The 23,588-nt window shown below is 43.2% G+C and overlaps 1 long non-coding RNA gene and 1 other non-coding gene across 2 annotated transcripts in view; both read left to right on the forward strand.

Annotated features, from left to right (window-relative positions):
- Positions 1–23,588, forward strand: part of LOC135220291 (uncharacterized) — a 498,885-nt gene that overhangs the window by 128,013 nt on the left and 347,284 nt on the right. The window lies entirely within an intron of this gene.
- Positions 6,801–6,873, forward strand: Trnat-agu (transfer RNA threonine (anticodon AGU)). Its single transcript has one exon. It is a non-coding gene; the product is annotated as a tRNA-Thr (tRNA).

Genomic DNA, 23,588 nt, shown 5'->3' on the forward strand with positions numbered 1-23,588 from the left:
TATATATATATATATATTATATATATATATATATATATATATATATATATATAGATTATATATATATATGTGTATATATATATATATATATATATATATATATATATATATATATATATATATATATATATATATATATATATATATATATATATATATATATATATATATATATATATATATATATATATATATATATATATATATATATAGGCACAATCCTCCAGTGGAGGACGTCAGTTGGGGTATTTTCACCAGAGATACTTGAAAAAAGTAAGGAAGTGCGTGCACCCCTGCTCCTTCATGCCTCCAAAAAATGAGGAAGGTGGCACCCAAAACCACCCTCCTTATGGTGACAGTAGCCAGGTCCCACCCCAGAGGACCGTAACCATGCCCCTGACCCCCCAAGCCACCTTGTAGCCACCACCAGGAGCCCCATCGCATTCCTGGGTCGGAATTACACCAGTTCCTCCTTCATCTCGGACTTCATAACCCCTCCTCGGAACAGACTTCCTGGCCCACCACGCGCTCCTAGTGGATGTAGCCCACCAACGCCTCCTGGACAAGGAAACCTGCCTCTTTCACCCTCTCACTATGGGCCCCAGGGCTCCCACCATCTGCTCCGTCCTCCCTCACAAGTACAGCTTCCTCCTACAGGAGTTCCTGGATGTCTTCCAACCTGAACTCCACCAGGTGGCAGGGGTTGTGCCCAAGCACGGTGTGTACCACCACATCAAAACCAAGTTCTCCTTGGCTCATGCAAAGTTCTGTCACCTCCCGCCGAAGCTCCTCCAGTAAGGCAAGAACGCGTTCGTTGAGATGTAGCAGATGGGTATCTGCAAGAAGGCTGCGAGCCCCTGGTCATCCCCCCTTCACATGGTGAAGAAGGTAGACGGTACATGGAGGCCCTGCGGGGACTACTGTCACCTCAACCTCGTCACCACGCCCGACAGCTACCCCCTGCCGAACATGCAGGACCTCACTGGTCCCCCTCTATGGGGCGAAGATATTTTTAAAGGTGAACCCTCTAAGTCCTACTTCCAAGTCCCCATCCATCCTGATGACATCCCGTAGATGGCAATCATCATGCCCTTTGGGTCCTTCGTCTTCGCCTTCCCCACCTTCGGCCTGCAGAACGCTGGAGCTACCTTCCAGCACCTAATTGACAGCATCCTTGGCGATTAATCCTTCTGCGTCTGCTACATAGACGACATCCTCATATTTTCCAGATCCCCGGAGGGACACCTGAACCATGTCTGGGCTGTCATCAAGCACCTGCAAGAAAACGGGCTCGCTGTCTGGTTCGATAAGTGCACCTTCAGTGCAGAGAAGGTGGATTTCCTGGACCACGAAATCGCCCCAGCAGAAGTACACCCCTTGGCTTCGAAGGTAACCTCAGTGAAGTTTCCAACACCAACAACGATCAAGATCCTTCTGGAGTTCATAGGGACGGTGAACTACTACAGGAGGTTTATCCCAGAAGTCTCCCCTACCATGTGCCATTTGACTGAGGTCCTGAAGGGCAAGCCAAAGAGGAGGAGGCCCAGCAGCGCGCCTTCAATTGCATCAAGGTGGCCCTCAGCAGAGCTACAACCTTGGCTCACCAGGATCTCGACACGCCCCTGACTCTCACAACCGATGCCAGCAACATCACCTGTGGCGCTGTCCTGGATCAGCTAATCAACAGTCCCCCTACACCGCTGGCCTTCTTCAGCAGGAAGCTGAAACCCACCAAAACCTGATGCAGCACCTTCGACCGCGAGCTCCTCACTGTCCGCCACTTCAAGTACCTCCTGGAAGGCATCCCGTTCACCATAAGGACGAACCACCAGCCGCTGGTTCACACCTTTGTCAAGGCGGGAGACGCTTGGTCCGCAAGATGGCAGCGACACCTCGCGGCAGTATCAGAGTTCAGGTGCTTCACCGAGTACGTCTCCGGCGGGAGGAACCCTGTAGCCGACGCCCTCTTGAGAATCGAAATAAATTCCCTTCACCTCGGGGTGGACTATGAGGACCTAGCACGGGAGCAAACCTCCGATCCCAAAGTACCAGCCTACCGCACCACCATCACCTCCCTCTGGTGGGAAGACATCCCCTTCGGTCCTTCCAAAACTATGCTTCTCTGCAACACCAGCACCGGCCGCCTGCGTCCCTTGGTCCCAGCCTCCTGGCGGAAGCTGGTATTCAACATGATACACGGCCTCTCACATCTGTCGCCCGAACAACAACCAGGTTCCTGACGGAGAAGTTCGTGTGGCACGGCATCAAGGACTCACGGGAGTGGGCCAAGAACTGTATCGCATGCCAGAGCAGCAAAGCAGGAAGGCACACCGAATCAGGAGTAGACACCTTTCCCCAACCCAGGCGGAGATTTGGGCACATACATATAGATGTCGTCGGCCCTCTTCCCCCCATCTGACGACGCCAGATACCTCCTGATGGTGGTCGATCAGTCCACCAGGTGGCCAATGTTAGAAGCCACTGTTGACTTCTGCGCCGAAGCCCTCCTCTCCAGCTGGATCAGCTGTTTTGGAGTGCCAGATGATATCATGATGGACCGAGGAGCCGCTTTCACCTTGGAACTCTGGACCGCCGTGGCACTCAGGTTGGGGCAAAGCACCATACCACCATGGCCTACAACCCCGTAGCAAACGGCATGGTGGAAAGGACTCAATGCTCCCTCAAGGCCTCCCTGATGGCACTCTGCATGGGCCCCGGCTGGAAGGCACAACTTCTCTAGGTCCTCCTCAGCTTCTGTACCGCCCCAAGAGCCAACGGCGACCCATCACCTGTGGGGAAGGTCTACGGGGAAACCTTGACAATTCCAGAAGAAATCTTCCCGGTTGACAGCCACGACAAGGACGTCCCCCTGTCAAGAGTCTGTGCAGCCACCCAGAAATTCATTCCCTACTGCGAGACCTTCTCTGACTGAACGAAGCAGTTCTGACTGAAAACTTTGTATTCCTGCGTACATGTCTTCGTCAGGAATGATGCCAACCACCCACCAGCTAAAACTCTCCTCCATTCCTGATGAAGATGACACTGCAGAAGTACCTCGCAGGCCTTCCCCTCAGACGTTTCGCCGGGACCCACCAGCGCCCCTAGATGTCGCCAAGGCCGCCCAAGGACAGCAGTCAAGCGCCCCCTCGGTTAACACCAGGGGCAGCATCCTGCTGTCCGACTTACCTGAAGACGAGGAGGCAGAGGACATGCCCTGACAGATGGAATCACGAACCTGTGGACTCCACTCTCCAGCAAGATACTGATGACCAATCATCCAATGATTTTTACCTTAAGGGGACCGTCCGCTATGGCGGATGACATGTCAACTTGAAAAAATAAAAAATCGAGTTATTACTTGTATCTATGCAGGAAACATGCCATGCATGCTTTCCAGAAGTTTCAGCCAATTATTTTCACAAATAATGAGATATAGCGGTTTTTAAATGATGACGTCATCGTAACTGCGTCGTCTGTATGACTTGAGTTTGACAGAATCGTTTTTGCGTGTTTATTTTTGCATATATACAGCGATTTTTTAAGATTTTTTTCGAAATTCTCATACATCTGGTAGCAATGAAGGTACTGTGACACTGGGTGAGAAGCGAGCTGCTCAGAGCGGTTATTTATAGGCGAGACACGGAGAATGACTCTGTTACGCGACAGACGTCAAAGCAGTTACACGCACGTAGGCACTTGCGTTTGGTTACTAGCTATTTACGTTGTTTTTATAATTCTTAGTGAACTTATAGCAATGCCGAAGTTACCTAAGATCAAGAAGGCTACTTAGCAACTATGGCTAGCAAAATTAGCGAAGGCCAGGAGTGTGCTGAAAGAAAAACACGAAAATTAATTGTTTTCAGCTGCCTCATTGTCTCATGTCTCGCCGTCAACATCATTATCTGGTATTAACACCACTTTTTAGGGGTAGGACCACGATCCTTGATGTAGAAATCAACAATAAAAGTACAAATTAAGTAATTATAATAATGTTGTTTTGACTTTTATAAGAAAAAAGCGAAAATTTACATAGCAAATCTTTGGGAGCTCATAACTCAAAAACATACTTATGCGCATGTCGGTAACCATTACTCGGTTATTTATTATCCAATTTTAGAGAGAAAGATATCATTGGGAAAGAGGAATAAAAACAAAAATCCCATAGTTCTGTGTGACAGAATTTTGATTTCTTTTTTTGCTTTTTTTTTAGAATTTTTTTGAGTGTCTAGACTAAAAAAAAAAACAAAAAAAAAAAAATTCATAATAAATAAAAAAAATAAAAAATCAAATTCTGTCACACAGAATTGTTCCGTATATAAAGAAGTTTTTATGGTATGATTTTCAATACTACTGATGTCATATTAGCGGAGAAAACACTACTACCATTTTTTTTAAATCATGAATTTTGCTAATAAAACGAAAAGTTTTTGATCAAATGAGATTGAAAATTTTTATTTAATGGACGAAGGTATTATATATTATACTAAAACATATAGAAAATTATGTATTTCGCGTAATAAATTAAAAAAAAATAGAAACAATCATAGCGCCGGACGGTCCCCTTAATCATTGTCTTGGGTGGGAGTATCTGTAATGACGACATTTCCACCGAAATGTCTGTCCTCCCAATGTATATAAAGCTGGTCCATCCCAATATAATTTACCATCTTTTGTTTTTTTTTTTTTTTTGCATATACCAAAATGTAGAGCAGTTTGCGGCCTTTCTGCCAACATATGTATCATAAATTTACATATCTTGTACGCTTAATTATATGTATATTTGTATGTGCGAAAAAGCACAATCACAGTGGGGGTCCGCTCCCCTTTTTCGTATGTATGCGTGATGGGCACTATAATTACGTCCGCACTGCCTCCTTATATATGTCCTTTTCTGACCATTAAATCCGTAAGCATTTCTCCTTGTCTCAGTCTAGTCCTCACACACCTATGCTTTTTTTTTTTTTTTAATCTTTGCTTCATGACTTTTGTTTTTCAAAGATGGCTTTATAGCTTAATCTGAACAGTTTCAAAATCCAAAGTTGACAGAAAAAACATACTTCTAGATTCAATTATTTTTTTAAAACCATTAATTTTAGTCAAGAAAATCGCATAAATAGCTGATGACAATATGGTTCCAAAAATCTGAAAAAATAATTTTGAATATTAGATGACTTTTTTTACTGATTGTACATTAGATTATACTTATACTTTCTATTGTACACCCTGACATCACACCAACATCCCATTTAGACGACAAGAAAAAGGCCACATGCTATCCGATCGGATCCGAAGGTGGTAAAAATTTTCCCCATGAAAACTAATAATGTGGACGCATGTGGATGAATGCCAACGCATCGGGAGGAAAAGGTGGACCATCATTTTAAATAATCCCGTTCTGATTGGTCCCGTCTGATAGAAAAATATCCACTGGGAGTGGGATTAAACTACCCCAAATTTGTCTTTACAGATATATGGACTTTCTGACGAAAAGTTAGGGCCATGTAAAAATAGCCACGATGCTTGGAATAGCCAGACAATAGAAATTCATCTTATTCCTGACGACCTTTTTTTGGGAAGTGAGCCTGGATTCAAAAGAATCCATTTGCATTTGTATGCATTCGGTTAGGCCTGCTATTATTAGTATTTAGGCCTACACAGTCAATTGGATGGCATGCTAAAAATTGGACACCACTGATCTGACCACCTCAAAGACCAAAATGTCCGTCAAAAACAATATAAATTTACTACCCTCCTATCTGGGAACACAAAAGTCTCTTTCACAACCAATGGACATTAATTTTAATTGCATAAAAGTGTAAAATATTAATTTGACTAGCCACCTTTGATTTGGACGAAGGCCGTTTCCACGGGATGCACAACTGCCGCTGTGCTTGCACGCAAATCGAGCATACTTGTATTTCAGGATCTGCTGGAAGTTGGATGATGACATAGCTGGCAAAGGTCTCGATTCCGATATCGAAAACGGACACTTGGCCTCCTGGTAGCGATTCCGTTCGTTATTGAACTCATCAAATGTCTGAAATTCGCTACCAAGGCGAATATTTTAGAATTTTGGCGGGCCGCAGCATGCACAACAGGACGAGCCGCCATCTTGTCTTCCACGATTTCCACGAGATAGCGCTCGCCAGGCAATTTGATTGGTCCAAATGTGCCCTGTACGCAATTCGGAGTTCTCGTATTTGGTACAGGGCGCCCTGGAAATAATCACTTCGTAATTTGTATTGTTGAGATCTGATGAATAGGGTCCTTTTTTCTGCACTGTGATGTAATATGCCCCCCCCCCCCCCCCCCCACTATTCATGTCCTTCCGAGATCATTTTAATTTGAATTTATTCGGGACCGGTTTACACCTTGAGTCTATGAACTGTTTTCCAGTTAATTTTGACGCACATCTTATACCGATACTGTAAGTAGGTGTTGGCGTTACGTAGGAAAATTCTACGGGATCGGGTAACAAAGGAGACGATTTGCTGTTAGATATTTATTATGACGGTGGGGTAACGAAAACACTAGTCATCTTGTCTAAAAATACCAATGCCTAAACTATAAAAATACTTAATGAAAGAGATAAACTCTGCCATATTTATGTGTAAGCAACGTCGGTCAGCAGACCTCAATTTTTCTGTGTATTCTCCTGCCATGAAAGTAGGAGTGTTTTCATTTGCCACTATTTATATCTCGATTGGGTCATGTTCCCGATTGAGTGCTTTATTTGCTTCCTACCGACGTGTAGGCCTAAATGTAAAATCTTTTTTGAGGAAATGGTGCGATGGCTATAAGCCTTCATAGCTCAGTGGCTAGAGCGCTGGTCTAGTAAACCAGAGGCCGGGAGTTCGATCCTCCCTGAAGGCACGGAGATTAGGTGCCAACTCCACCGTTTTTACGTAGAGAATTCGTTGAAGATTGTTGAGTGCCTTTCATATTGTTTATGAAGACTTCTGCTGATGTAAAATAAGAGTTTGAGAAGCTGTAATGGGGTTCATCGGCAGTCATAGTCGGCGCACGTTGAGCTTTCGCAGTTTTGTCGTTTACTGCTCTCTAATTCTCACGCACGGATAAGGAGTCGTTCTTTTAACAAAGCATTTGAATTTTACCGCTACAGGACAGTTGCTGAATAGTGAGATTTTAAGTTTTTAAAGTAAAGTAAGGCCAATGTTTCTTTAACTTTAAATGAGTTTATAGGTTAATTATAAATTTTGATTTTGTATGCACTACCACTGTGTAGAGGATATTAAAAGTCGAAATTCAATCATTGTAGTTATGTACTTTTTATTCAGTCGAACCTGATTTGTTAGGATTTCGTGAATGCAAAAGTGGTTTTCTAGTTTGCTTTAATACTAATTCATTTGTGGAAATTTTATTTGCAATAAATGGGGCACCGTTACTGATTGGTGGAGCAGATAGTTCACATTTACCGATTCCGTTGATCGTTCCCGGTTTACCGCCCACCAGTTCGCTTTCAACAGCAAATGGGCATCATTATTTGGTGGGCCAAAGAAAAGAATGTTGGGCTAGCAATCTCATCTCTGAAGACTTCCTTAGAAACTGGATTTGCTGTCCCCTTCAGTCACCAGCCGTTCCTGAAGGAAAAGGCGTATGGTGAAATTAATGATGATGATAAAAATGTCACGTGAGTTTTGCATTATCAAATATCAGTTTGTGTATGAGTGTGTCGTGTTTGTGGAGCGTGACGACATTCATCACCTTTCGCATTTTAATGTATTTGAGGCATAACTGTCCCTAGAGTGCTTGATTGTAATTTCGTTGTACTTTTGTCCTAATGTCATTAACAGTATTGCTGGTTTTGGCATTAGATTGGGATAAGATATGAAAAAGTGTTTCTACATTGGAATAACTTATGAATGCACGTCTCTCTCTCTCTCTCTCTCTCTCTCTCTCTCTCTCTCTCTCTCTCTCTCTCTCTGTGAAAGGCGGGAGAATTACAAATATTACGTAGTGGAATTCGTATTCAGATCTTGCGATAATTAACCCTGTAACCTTGCTTGTTTATATAGGCGCTGCTTCCGGTTGATTGAAATATTAAAAATACAAGGAAATAAGGTATGCTCTGTCTTTTCTCTTTTACTACATTCTGTGAATTGAGTGCTTTCATCCCACATTTATGTTATTAAAATCAGCAGCTCACAGAGAAGTCGATCTGGCATCTCTCTCTCTCTCTCTCCCCCCCCCCCCCCCCCCCTTGTACATCTGTGTACATTTTACGTAACCATTCGAGTGCTTGTTCTGTCAGCTATGATTAAGAGAATAAATATATGAATCTCATGTACTATCTTTCATTCTTCGCTAACTTATTGTTTATTAGTTGAACAAGAAGTGCTTCATTGTTCAGTGGTGTCCTAGACCTTGGCTTAATTATACATTTCCCTCCAAACGTTAATATGATAGATAAGAATCAAGTTACATAACACTGATTACCTATCCCTGCAAGATTGCAAACTGACAACTTGCGCTGTCCCTTGAATATTTATTAAATGTTCATATGGTAGGTAGGTATATATATATATATATATATATATATATATATATATATATATATATATATATATATATGTAAACAAACCTGAAGATGGAGCGCATATTATATCTCATCAATGTAAGGAACTTATGTAATTTCCTATATGGTATCCAACTGAACTCTGTTCTGCCATTCAACTCTTACTCTGTGCCACCATCCAATTCCTGATACTGTGTTCTGTCATCCAACTCATGATTTTTATGTATATAGCTTACCAAGTAATGATATTATCTAAAGTTTTATTCTATGTAGGGAACTTTATATAATTTCATTTATGGTATCTCAATGAACTCTGTTCTACCATCCAACTCCTGATACTCTCTTCTGCCATACAACTCCTGATTTTATGTATATAACTTATCAAGTAATTGTATTGCCTAAAGTTTCACTCTGCCTGCAGCTTAAATTTTGAAATTTTCGGTAATGCTTGTTTGTATAGGTTAAAAAGTTATATGACGTATTCTGAATTTTATTATACCTTTTTAGCAAATGTATGTGTTGCGTGCATGTGTTCTAATATGAAAGAATTTGCCTTGGCGCAGTTTTATATATATATATATATATAATATAGATATATATATATATATATATATATATATATAGATATATATATCTATATATATATATATATATATATATATATCTATAGTCATATATATCTATATATCTTATATATAATAATATATATAGATATATATAGTATATAATATATATATAGATTATATATATATATAGATATATAGATATATAGATATATATATATATATATATATAGATATATACGATATATAAGATATATAGAATATATAATATATATATATAGATATTATAGATATATAGATATATAGAATATATGATATATATATATATATTATTATATATATATATATATATATCTATATATATCTATATATATATCTTATATATATATCTATATATTATAATTCTATATATATATAATATAGATATATCTATATATATATATATATATATATTCTATATATAGATTTAATATATATATTATATATATAATATTCATATATAGATATCTATATATAGTATATATTAATAAATATATATATATAGATATAGATATATATAGATATTATATATATATATATAGATATATATATATATATATATATATATATAGATATATATGATTATAATATATATATATATATATATATATATATATATAATATATATATATATATATATTATTCTGTATCAGATTTCGTCCCAGTTCTTGGCCTCAGGCCTAGACCTGGCATTTTATCTAATCCTTTTGGGGCAGCCCTATGAGAGCGGAAAATCAGCTTAGTGGTCTGGTTAAACTACTTTTATAATAATAATAATAATAATAATAATAATAATAATAATAATAGACTGTAGGTGTTGTCAAGATCTACTCAATATATAGCGGCAGGTCAGCAGAGGGTCAACCGCGAGCTGCGTTTTCATTGGCTGGTGGCGCAATGCGCTCCAGCTATTGGTTGAAAGAAGTTTTCTTCAAGACGCTTCTCGTCGTTGAAGGTTGCGCTGTTGCAGCCTAGCTGAACGTCGAGGCTGGGGCATGACTTCCCTGGGCGCTGTGTCACGACGGCTCGCGTTGTCATTGGCTGATGGGCTGCTTGTCTCATCTGGTATTCTTTGATTGGGAGTGTCGTTCGGTCTGGTATTACTTGTGCTATTATTTATGCACATAGAGCTCCTTAGGTTGGTGGGGAGGAAGAGCACTTCCTGTGTCGTATTCAATGAAGGCTTCTCTTGTTGTATGAGGAGTGCTTGAGCAGTCGCAAACGTCGTTGGTCAGGAGCCCTCCCTATTATCTTAATATTCTTGATAATACCGTCGCGGGAGATGGCTTCCTGGTGTGCTGTCATGGTATGGTTTTTAATTGCCCCTTCTTGTGCGTGGCAAGAATCCCCTTGGACAGTTTCATAGAAGTCATACCAACGTTAAGAGCCGGGACATCCACGGACAGGGCATGAGAATTGGTAGACTACATTCGACTGTTTCAAGAGGTCTCTTGCTGGGGGGGTCAGGTTGTTCTTTATGATAAGGTCGCGGGTACGTCGATTTTGGTAATAAATCACGAGTTCGAGTTCTTAGTCGACTTCGGTGGGGGTCGACAAAGAACTCGAACTCGTGATTTATTACCAAAATCGACGTACCCGTGACCTTATCATGAAGAACAACCTGACCCCCCCAGCAAGAGACCTCTTGAAACAGTCGAATGTAGTCTACCAATTCTCATACGGGCATGCCCCGTCCGTGGATGTCCCGGCTCTTACGTTGGTATGACTTCTATGAAACTGTCCAAGAGGATTTCTTGCCACGCACAAGAAGGGGCAATTAAAAACCATACCATGACAGCACACCAGGAAGCCATCTCCCGCGACGGTATTATCAAGAATATTAAGATAATAGGGAGGGCTCCTGACCAACGACGTTTGCGACTGCTCGAGGCACTCCTCATACAACAAGAGAAGCCTTCATTGAATACGACGCAGGAAGTGCTCTTCCTCCCCACCAACCTAAGGAGCTCTATGTGCATAAATAATAGCACAAGTAATACCAGACCGAACGACACTCCCGATCAAAGAATACCAGATGAGACAAGCAGCCCATCAGCCAATGACAACGCGAGCCGTCGTGACACAGCGCCCAGGGAAGTCATGCCCCAGCCTCGACGATCAGCTAGGCTGCAACAGCGCAACCTTTGACGACGAGAAGCGTCTTGAAGAAAACTTCTTTCAACCAATAGCTGGAGCGCATTGCGCCACCAGCCAATGAAAACGCAGCTCGCGGTTGACCCCCTGCTGACCTGCCGATAATAATAATAATAATAATAATAATAATTAACCCTGCCCACTTTCAGGGTAAGGCTTGATTTTGATGCTCGTCTATTTTTCCCTTAGGTGATGTATTGGTAGCCTTTGGCGTTTGTATTTTGTCAAGTTTTTCGTTAGATTCTTTGGTAACAAGACTATTACCGGAATTAGCTTCTATTGACTTGTAGTTTAGTTGACTTATCTTGCAACCAGCTTGTGGAGACTAATGAAGCCAAAATTTTGTTGCATTATGAGACTAAGGACAACGCCTTTTACAATATTTCATGTATATTGATAACTTATTTTTCTATTTTGTATCAGTCTGTAGAGAATTCTCCGGTCCTCCTGCCGATATAAAAATCATGTATGTACACAGACTGCGTCTGCAGTTATTTATGTAAATAGTTTTTGCAAAGAAACACAAATTGTCTATCTGCGCGCTTGGATCTCTGTCGAACCGACCCAGCTACTACATCTGCACCTGTCTATGTCTACCCCTCTCTTGAGCAATAAATCATCAGTATCCTGGTACCTGCCTATCTGTCTAGTCCTCACAGCTGGTGACCTTCCAAATTGGGTGGTACCTCAGTGGTTCTGGCTCCTGCCATTAAAGGACTCACTACACCCGCTCCCCTTCAGAAAACCTTTAACGGAACCACATGGCCTTACAGTGTCTCTGAAAGCTCCTTTCCGCGGTCGAAACCGACACCACGGACAGACTTAGTATGGCACACCTTCCCCAGGTGTGTTTTGGCATCTTTTGAACGGTTTGGCTCCGCCATTAACAACACACGTTGACCGCACTCGATCATTAATGGGCCCACACGGCGACTAGTCATGACTGACGAACCCAACACCATTAACAGACTAAATATGGTGCTTTTATGTTTTGGTGTAAGTGATACAAACAAGATGTCAGATTCTGTGGTACACAGTTCCTCCGAGCAAACCCAAATCCTCCACAATACCCTCACGTCCACAAGAGCATCGGTTGGCCAGTCCTTCAAACTGCTGACTTTCTCCAAACAAACATCGCATCATGGTTCCTGCGGGCAGAGGTCCATTTCAGAGTAGAGGGCATCACGGAGGGGGGAGTCAAGGCTGATGTCATCATGACAGTGCTGCCGGAGGAAGTCTTCAGCCTCATCACCCTGTGGTTAGTCGCACAGACCGGCCAGATTGCCTACAAAGAGCTGAAGAATAAGTTTGTCAGGGCATACTCCCTCTGTCCCAATGAGGGCTGCCCGTGTCCTCGACCTCATCAGTCAGCCACTGGGGGATACAGAACCCAAGGATGCCTGGGACCAGCTGATGGGCCTCCTACTACTGTGGAAGGTCAACGATGACGGATGGAGAAAGATCAGCCTGTCCTGAGAGATCTTTTTCTGTCACCTTTTGCAGGAAGTAAGGGCGCAGATAACAGAGGCGGACACGCTGCCGATGGACGTCCTGGTAGACAGGGCCCCAAAACTCCACAAAGCTGCCAGGGCTTCAAGGCTCACAGCAACACCTACTACAGCCAACAGCGTAGTGATTTAGGAATCAGATGATCCAGAGGTGAATGCGGTTTACCGGAAGAAAGCGCCTTCTCAGCAGCGGAAGGATAACCCATCCTGGTTTTACTTCCACCAGAGGTTTGGGAAGAAAGCCAGGAGGTACGAGTCACTGTGTTCCTTCCTGAAAAACTAGGAAGGCGGCCACCAGCAGCAGCCGTGGCTGCGACCCCTTTGAAATTCAAGCCTGTGAAATTCTACATCTACGATACTGTCTCTGGGTGCAAGATGTTGGTCAACACAGGAGCAATGCAGTTGGCGTTTCTGCCATCAGGAGAAGACCACAGCTGCTCCTATGGGATCCTGGCCACAAACAGAAGCCCCATCTGCTCCTATGGGATCTAGACCCTGAAGATCTCCATCCTGGGCCGCACCTATGACTGGCTCTTCATCATCGGGGACGTTAAAGCTCCTCCTGGGGGCGAACTTTCTAGCACAGTATGGGCTTCTAATAGACGTGGGCTGCAACTTGCTGTTCCTGACCACTCACAGCTAGCCCGGGCATACCCACTGTATGCTCCATCTTGCCCCACAAGTACGGTGCCCTCCTACAGGAGTTCCCTGATGTCGTCAAACCGGAGCTCCATCAGGTGGCTGGAACCCTGGCCAAGCACAGGATCTACCACCACATAAGCACTACAGGGCCCCCACAAATGCTAAGTTCTGCTGCCTGCCATCCAAGCGACTCCAGGATGCCAAACACATGTTCACCGAGATGGAGCAGATGGGCATCTGCAAGAAGGCATTAATCCCATGGGTGTCTCCCCTCCACATGGTAAAGAAGTGTGATGGCACCTGGAGGCCCTGTGGGGACTACCATCATCTGAACCTCCCAATGGCACCAGACCACTACCACTGCTGAATATGCAGGACCTCACTGGGGCCCTTCATGGGGCGAAAATTTTCATGAAGATGAACTTACTCAAGTCGTTTTTTCAAGACCCCGTGCACCATGATGACATCCCTGAGATGGCTATCATCACACTGTTTTTGGACCTATACGTTCTCATACTCCACCTTCAGCCTCAGGAATACCCGGGCCACCTTCCAACCCCTGATGGACAGCATCTGGGGGGACCTGCCCTTCTGCGTCTGCTATGTGGACGACATCCTAATCTTCTCCAGATCACCAGAAGAGCACCAGAACCACATGCGGGCGGTCCTGAAACTCCTTCAGGATAACAGGCTGGTCATCCGTTTCGACAAATGCACCTTTGACGCCAGGAAGGTGGACTTCCTCCGCCACAAGATCTCTCTGACTGGCATTCACTCCATGGCCTTGAAGGTAGCCACTGTGGAGGAGTTCCCAACGCTGGTGATGGTCAAGTCCCTGCAGGAGTTCATTGGAATGGTGAACTACTACCGCAGGTTCATACCAAACATTGCCTGCATCATGTCCCCTTTAACAGTCCTGAAGGGTAAACCAAAGAAGCTGATGTGGGAAGCCTCCCAGCAACGGGCTTTCGAGCAGACAAAGGCATCCCTTACCAGGGCCATCACCTTGGGTCACCAAGACCCTGACGCTGACGCACCCTTGAGACTCACCACGGACGCCAGCAACATCGCCTGCGGAGCTGCCTTGGAACAGGTCGCAAAAGGCTCCCCTTGACTGCTCGCCTTTTATAGCAGAAAACTCAAACCTGCAAAGACCTGCTACAGCACCTTTGACAGGGAGTTGCTAGCCATCTACCAAGCCATTCGCCACTTCAGGTATCTCTTGGAAGGCACTCCTTTTACCATCATGATGGACCACCAGCAACTGGTTCACATGTTCACAAAGGCAGATGAGGCATGGTCGGCAAGGCAGCAACAGCACATCGCAGCCATCGAGCAGTTTGGCTGCACCATCCACTACGTCCCTGGGAAGAGAAGCCCTTGGCCAACGCCCTGTTGAGGATCAAAATCAATGCCATCCACCTGGGGATAGACCACAAGGACCTGGTACAGGAACAGTCCACTAACCCAGAAGTGCCGGGCCCTCACCGCTCACTGCACTAAAGTGAGAGAATGTCACTGAGGGCTCCTCTGGCTCAACGCTCCTCTGCGACACCAACACTAGCCGCCCCCGACTGCTAGTTCCAGTCTCATGAAGACAGCAAGTGTTCAATGTCATCTATGGGCTATCCCATCCGTCGGGTCGAACAACGACACGGCTGGTAACGAGAAGTTTGTATGGTGCGGAATGAAGAAAGACTCGCGGGAATGGGCCAAATGGTGCATGTCCTGCCAGATGAGCAAGGTCAGCCAACACACCGAATCAGGTGTGGGTGAGTTCCCTCAACCCAAACGAAGTTTCAGCCACATCCACATCGACATCGTGGGTCCCCTGCCTCTGTCAGGGGACGCCAGGTACCTCCTGACAATCATCAGCTGATCCACCAGATGGCCCAAAGCAACTCTGATGACAGAAGCCACCACCAGCGCTTGGGCAGAGGCTCTCTCAAACTGGATCAGCCACTTTGATGTGCCAGGCAACTTCACCATGGATCATGGTCCTGATTTCCTGGCTGACCTGTGGCCCGCCCTGGCTCACCTGATGGGGAAAACTCATTACAGCACCACCGCCTAGAACCCCACAGCCAACGGCATGGTGGAAAGGACCCACTGCTTAATAAGAACCACCCTAGTGGCATGCTGCACCGACAGGGGTTGGAGATCATAGCTGCCCTAGGTCCTGCTTATGCTCCAAAGGCCAATGACTAGGTGTTGCCTGCAAAGAAAGTCTATGCGAAGCTTTAGCCGTGCCAGGCAAATTCTTCCTGACAGACGTGGCCAAAACAGACACCCTGATCACGAGAATATGGGAGATCGCTGGGAAATTCACACGCTGGGAAATTCACACCCTGCCTCAAGACTTTCCCTGACTGGATGAAACAATTTCAGCAGAAAGCCCTGTTATCCTGCTAGTACATCTTTGTGCGGAACGATGCCCACCAACCACCCCAAACAAGACCTTACCAGGGCCCCTACCACGTCCTCCGCAGCACAGACAAGGTGTATCTCGTCCTAATCCATGGCCACAAAGTCAGGATCTCCATCAACAGGCTGAAGCCCGCCTGCCTGATGGAGAATGACATACCAGAGAAGAAACTGGCAGACACTCCAGAGTACCTCCACAAAACAAGACGCTCCCGAAGTCTCTAAACCGCCCAAATGGGGCTGCGGACGCTCACGGACAACAGTCGAAACCCCCAAGGATCCTTGTCAGGGGCGGTTGAGGACACCCCGAAACAACTGATCTCAAGGACATGGGGTCATCCCCTACCCCCGAAACACTACCATGACTAGATGTCCATACCTTATTTTGTCTTCCAGTCATTATTTCATAATTATTGTCTCGGTGGGGGAATACTTGTAAGGACAGTGTCTTTTACAATATTTCATGTATATTAATAACTTATCATTTTTCTATTCTGTATCAGTCTGAAGAGAATTCTCCGACCTTTCTGCCAATATAATAATCATGTATGTATGCAGGCTGCGCCTGCAGTTATTTATGTATACGTGTTTGTAAAGAAACGCAAAGTGTCTATCTGCACGCATGGATCTCTGCCGAACTGACCCAGGTGCTACATATCCGTCCTCACCTGTCTATGTCTACCCCTCTCTAGAGCAATAAATCATCAGTACCCAGATACCTGCCTATCTGTCTAGTGTTCACGAGACCAACAAAGCCAAATATGATTCACAATTGTTTATACAGAGTGTAGGGGACAGATGTGTTCCATTTAATTTGCCCCGCAATGAGTGTTCTGACTGGGATGTCAAAAAATGGGGTTATTAGAATCACATTTAAATAAATCAGGCAAGGACAGGAAATGTAAAGCTGCCACTGAAGCCGAGAGTAAAACAGTGGGGAATAAGACTTCAGTTTTGTAAAGTCTAATGTAGATGTTCCTATAATTTATGTGCCCTCTCCTTCTTTGTCCCCCATTCCAAATACTTTAACTCAACCTGCTCCTTTACCCAAAATGAATCTTAATTTTGACCAATATGAATCTTAATTTTGAGTCCAAAATGAATCTTAATTTTGACCAAAAGATTGGTCTAATAGTGGGCACAGTGGCTCTATTGGGTGAATCAGTAAAAGTCCTTATGGACAAAGTGGATAGTAAGAGAGTTTGTGAAGTGACAGTGGAAGAGGTGCCTGTTTGACCTGCCAATGCTCCTAGGCAAAGGTCAGTGGTGTAATCCCCTACACATGGGAGGAGTCATTCTGGAACCTCAAGGGAGGTTGGTGGGGTCTGCCCACGAACAGATACCCCCAAGGTCAGACCTGATGTAGTATCCTGGGTTGCAACTTCGGATGGCTGGTGGAAAAGCATCCAGGCAGAAGTGAGTCTGCTGTCCTTTAGTTCTGAATCTTCCTGCTCACATCACTTTAGTGATGTGTCGCAGCCACTGAGAACACCTGCAGTAGACTGTTTTCACTCTGCAACAGTGCCAGGCAATCGTTTTAGGGATCCCTTGCTACCATTGTGTAGTTTTTGGGATTCTCCAGAGCATTTTCTACCAGAATGTCGTGTGCTAATGCCAGAGCATTCTTCTTCGTCGAAGAAACATATTTCTCCTAGGAGCAACCTCCCATTGGTGTGTGAGCTCTCATGTGCTCTTTGAGTGTCAGTGGCGACTGAGCTCCCACTTGCTCCCAAGCTACCATTTGTGCCCATGCTGAATTTGGCGGCAGATTTTCCTCTGGTGCCTGAGTATTCAGTCATACCAGAATGCCCATTAGTGCCCCAGTTCTCTTTAGTGCCTGAATGTACTCATTTGCCAGACCATGTTAGGCGCCAGATGCCAGGTATTTGGCGCCAGCCACTTCAGCTTCGCTTCCTTGTCCCTAGCTTCCAGTTGACGACACTGTAGAATGCCATTAGCCCTGTATCAGCAATACCCTGCTGCCATCACGAATTTACTTAAGAAGCAACCCTTGACTGACACGAGTAGTGCACACATTTCCTCAGACATCTGCAGATTCACACTTAACACCAATCTCCTCAGATGAAGAGAGAGATATTGACAGAGTAGAACAAAACTATATACCTTCGGCTTATGCAGTCTTGATTAATTATTTACTGTTAGTGTTCCTGGGAGCTTTCCCTCCAGCAGCTCTGTCTTCCCTGTCTTCAACTTTTATTTATGGGCAACAGGCCGAGTGACTCAACTAAACTTAGGAAGATGGTGCTCTGCTAGGGAGGCAGTTAATGATCTTGAGAGATGGCTCACGGAGAAGAGAGAGCAAAGAAAGTAGTCTTTTGTGTATCACCCTTCTTGATTGGTATGGCTTATATTCAGAAGTAAGAGGGGGGACTATTCGTTCTTCCTTTGCGAAGCAGCAAGATCTTTCCTCCTTTGGACGAACTGCAACTAAACAATGGTGGTGACCTGGTTCATTCAGGGGAAGTTCACCCTCCTAGTAGACAGTGTGAGCCGTCGTAAGCAGGTGCTCCCCACAGAGTGGACTCTACATCTGCAGGTGTGCAAGGACCTGTGGAGACTGTAGGAGAGGCCTCTCATAGATCTTTTTGTGACCTCCAAAGACAACCAACTTCCAATATTTTGTCCCAGTCCTTGGATCCCTTCTACAAGGCTGGTCCAACAAAGATCTATATGCTTTCCCAGTATTCCGCATGATACGAGAAGTAATAAAGTTAAGCAACCACTTTAATGTTACAGTGACCCTAGTGGCCCCTTTCTGGCAGAGACTGGAATGGTTCTAAGATCTCCTCAGGCTACTGACAGACTTTCCAAGATTGTTACCTATGAGGCCCAATCTTTTCAAGTACCCTCATTTCAGATGGCATCACCATGGATTATCCATTCTGTCCCTAACAGGTTTTTTCCTGTTAACAGGGTTTTGACTAACAGGAAATTTTTAGACAGAATGGGTTTTCAAGAAGCTGCTATTGGAAGATGTAGATGTTCTTCATCTGCCAAAGTCTACCAGGGCAATTGGACACTTTTCAGGGCCTGGTGCAGATGTCATAATGTCTGTACCTCAGGACATCTAGAGGGCTTTCTTCATCTACTATTAAGGGATACAGAACAATGTCGAACTCAGTTTTCCAACATTGAGGCATAATCTGTCCTCCAACCTAGTTCTTTCTGATGTAATACAGTTTTTTAATATGCAATCCCAAGGAATTTGGATGCGGCGGTCTTGAAATGGCTCTCTGGCCCTCGTTTTGAACCTGTGTTCTTCATTACGAGACATTACTAGAAAGACCCTCTTTCTCGTAGCATTGTCGATAGCTAAGTGGGTTGGTAAAATACATACTATTGATAGAAGAATTGGATTTTCCCAAGGGAATGTGGTTTCTTCATTCACCCTGGGCTTTTTAGCAAAATTGAGAACCACCCAAGCCTTGGCCATGTTCCTTCATTATTAAAAGTATGTTGGAAATCCTGGGCCCTGAAGATATAGAGTTCTGTGCCCAGTAAGATCCTTGAGTTAATACATCCTTAGAACAGAAGAAATTTTAGGCCTTTAAGTAATCTTTGGATTGAAGAAGTCTTCAAAGCCAAAGCTCATGAATTAAGAGCAGTTGCAACTTCATTAGCCTTCAGACATGGTTTATCCTTACCCTCTATTTTATGTGACTTATTTGAGGTTTAAGTCGATATTTGCTACCCATTATCTTCATGACGTAGAAATGATGTACTATGATTGCAGTACCTTGGGTCCATCATCAGTGGTATCAGTGGTGTTGGGGGATTAAGCTTAGGAAGTGTTGAAATCTTCCTATCATCTTTGCCTTGAACTAAGGTGTCGAGTTTGAAGGAAGCCTTGGGGTATGCTGTACCTGGAGTACCCACCAGCGTTAGTGTTTTTGTAGTTGAGTGTTAATTTAATTCTTAGTGTAGGTATTTATGTTGGGTCGGTTGGTTTGTTTATACCGTGTCCTGGGCAGGGGTAATTTTGCAAGTATGTAGGCTTGTTAGCGAACGGTTTTATCCCATACTACAAGCTCCTACTAATATAGAAGTGTGTCAGGGTTACTTCGCCAAACCCTGCATGGTTAAGATGAGTGCTAATCACCAATCAGAGGCAGTATCTACCTGCAACAGCTCTCTTACCAGGTAAGGAACAACAAGCAATGTATCAATGCTAGCAATTTCATATTCATCAACTCATTTTTATCAATAATTTTTTGGAAATAGAAAAAGTCCATTTTTTCCTACCTCCATGCATTGTGGGATTCAGCAATTTAATTACTTTGTAAGTTACAAATATTACAAGGGTCCAATTGACCCTGTCTAATAAAAGGAAAGAAAACCATCTGGTAACGTAACTTACCTTGCATGTCCACCATGAACTGGCATCTCTGTAGCTTAATCCGGTTATTAGATCTATGCTAAAACCAAACTCTGAGATACAAAAATAGTCTTTAAAAAAAAAAAAAAATATGAAAAATAAGGAAAATAAATTGGAAATCCCAAAAACATGAAACGCAATCACTCCCAGAATAGTAATCTTGATTAAAAATGTCACACATTACCCCTCTGTATAAAATCCATCATTTCAATAACTATTTCTATTTTCCCCAAAACAAGAGATAAAATTGTCGGTCAGAAAATTAATTTTATGTAGTTGCATTCAAATCTATCTTTCTGTATGGATCTTATGCCCTTTCCCCCTAGATCTTCCATGTAATGACCTATTATCTCGAATAACCATTTTCCCGGCTGCGGTCACATATTTCACCCCAAGAACCCCTTGTATTTGTACTTGCACGCGCACTAAATTGTTCTAGAAGATTCCATGAACACCCCCTTGACACACAAACAGACACACAATCGCATTTTGGGGCATGACAATGATTTGCTTAGTTAACATGTGGCGTTAAACTACCCAAAGTATCCGCTGTTATCTTGAGGCTTTTCCTTAACACTCACGACTGTTCTGTTGCACATAACAATCTATTCACGACAAAGTCCGTTGAACCCTAATTTTAATTATCACTATTCAATGTGCAGGTAACAGGGCTCGGCCACCATGTCAATCGTATTTTTTGACATGCTAAGCCAACAATAGTCCAAAGTTCCACGTAATTTATCCTGCCACTTGATTCAAGGCAACCTCCGAAGCTGGTTTCTTCCCACCTGTCGGCTACATCCAAACGTAACGACCCCGTTTATGCGCATCGTGGCCATCATTATCACCACCATAATGGCGATCACTGGAGCTGTGTAGCGTTCTGTGATGAAAAATTCGTCCTCTTTGTCGTCGTCCAGTGGAGGAACCTTAACTGCCTCCTATGTTACTGAACTTTAATAGTCCATGACTCTCATGCAAGTGCTTCCCGCACCCGTCTCGTGGAAGTATCGCACCAGCCATCGAAGATTTGCGGTCCGTGTAGTAGTAGTAATCTGTGACCTCGTTGCTCATGGTGAAGACCATACCTCTGGCACAGTAGATCCTTTAGTTGTTTCCGCTGTCACCACTTGGGAATCCTTCAAGTCATGTGTCCATGTTTCTTCATGAACAAGTTCCAACTTACACCCTGATACGTCTGTGCAAGTCTATGTATTTTTAGAAAGAAAATCCTACCTTGACACATGTATCTGTCATGAACTTAACACACACCCAGCCTCATAATCAATTACCAAAAATTGAAATTCCTCACTAAAATAAACTTGGTCGCTATCCACTTGCCCTTTTAAAAATACTGGAAAAAGCTTTTATCTCAAACTGACAACAATTAACTCATCTGATAAGTCACCAAAAAACCTCGTAATGTTTAAACAACGAATCTACAGAAAATATAAAGTTTGAGCCCCATTTATATGTTAATGTATCCCAAAATAAATTCTACAACACCTCTAAAAGTAACACGTCATCCAAAATGAAACCTATGTAAATAAAACCACTAACACCACTTAATCCCAGTTACAGATGTCCTCTACTAAAAAAAAAAAAAAAAAAAAATATTCAAACTCTCACCATATTACCAAACATAGTTAGCATCAACAAAAATTACAATTACAAACAAATCAGTAACAATCCATGTATAATCCCCTAAATTCCTCAAATGGAAAATCATGTAAAATTCCAGAAAGAAAAAAACCCCCATAAGTAACCAACTTTAAAGGGAAACAAGAGTAATAGTCCCATTTAGGACACCACTCAACGTATTCAGCGCCAAACGAGCTGTTTATTCCAAAAATCCACAAACGGCCACATTCCCCTGTTTAACTAACCTCATAAACCTGGAAATCGCCATTAATCTAAAAAAAAAAAAAATCTTCACTCATACCACAAAACCTCATTAATCCCTACTAATACCGCAATGGAGGAGTGATATGGTAGTTGCATTTGCTAACGCCTTCGAGGGTTGTGTGAGAGAGAGCAAGAGAGTAAGTGAGAGCGTCGTTGGGTTGTTTGTAATTGTTGGGAATAATTGAGAGAGTAAATGTTTTCGTGTGTTTGATGTGTCGTGTTCGTGTTTGGTGTTGCTGTATGGTAGTGTGTAAGTGTTTTTCAGAAAAGAGTGAGTGAGCAAGCTGTTGAGAGAGAGAGAGAGAGAGAGAGAGAGAGAGAGCTAAGTGGTGGGTGGATTTAGCGATGGTTTGCTTGTAGGGCAATCGTTTGGGTTGTTTGCTGGTGGTTGTGAGCGAGTCTTGGATCAGTGTGACTGGACAGTCGATTTTGGCAGCAGTCTTGGATATTGTTAATGGTCAGTTGTGTTGTGTTTCTGGATTGAATTGTTGTTTGATTTACTATTGATATTGTATGCTTAGAGTTGTTGTGCCTGTGTTGTTGAGTTTGTTGTGCTTGTGTGGGTGAAGGTTGCTGAGCTTGTGAGTTTTGTTGAGTTGTATATGAGTTTTTGTAGTTGTGAGTTGAGTGTTGTTGTTGGTGATCTGTTGGGATTTCTTGGTGTCCTTTGTGAGTGGTTGTGTATGAACTTGTAAGGTGGTTGTTTTGATGATGTTGGTGTTCATCTGTGCAGTGATTTGTAGTATTGAGTTGTATGGTTGTAGTGCTCGGTTGGTTGTTTTGTGTTGTGATTCTCAGCAGTTGTTGTCTCTCAACAACTGTATCCAGCGGACAGCACAGCATTTTTCCCTGAGTGTCTAGAGTCTGAGGTGAGTACATGTGTTTGTGTTTTGTGTGTTCTGTGTCTCGTTAAGCTAATTGCCCTGCGTAATTAGTAATGTAAAGGGGGAAGTGTGACTGGGGGAACTTTTGGTCAGCCGTGTTGGATAAAGTAAATGTGGGGAGATCTTGTTGCTTTGGTATTTTTGCTTGTGATCCTGCCACACCACAAAACCTCATTAATCCTCAAAAGGAAATCCTTGCTAACCTCAGCAGCACTAATACCAAAAAATATCTACCTCCATTACATAACCGCCAATATAAAACACCCTGCCTCAGGCTAAATACACTAAGCCACTCTAAAACCACCAAAATATATAACACAATCAATATAACCTCAGAAAACCACTAACCACAAATTACCAACCATAAACAACCAAATAACACTTATGAATGTAACTTCATAAAACTGTAAACTGCCAGAAAAAATAAAAGTACAAAATCACAATGAACCAGTACCACTGCCAAAAACCATAATACCACAATGAACCAGTACCACCAAACACTACCTCAATGGCTCATAAAATCACTGATCACCACCA

Source organism: Macrobrachium nipponense, chromosome 1, assembly GCF_015104395.2.
Source record: "Macrobrachium nipponense isolate FS-2020 chromosome 1, ASM1510439v2, whole genome shotgun sequence".
Lineage (NCBI taxonomy): Eukaryota > Metazoa > Arthropoda > Malacostraca > Decapoda > Palaemonidae > Macrobrachium > Macrobrachium nipponense.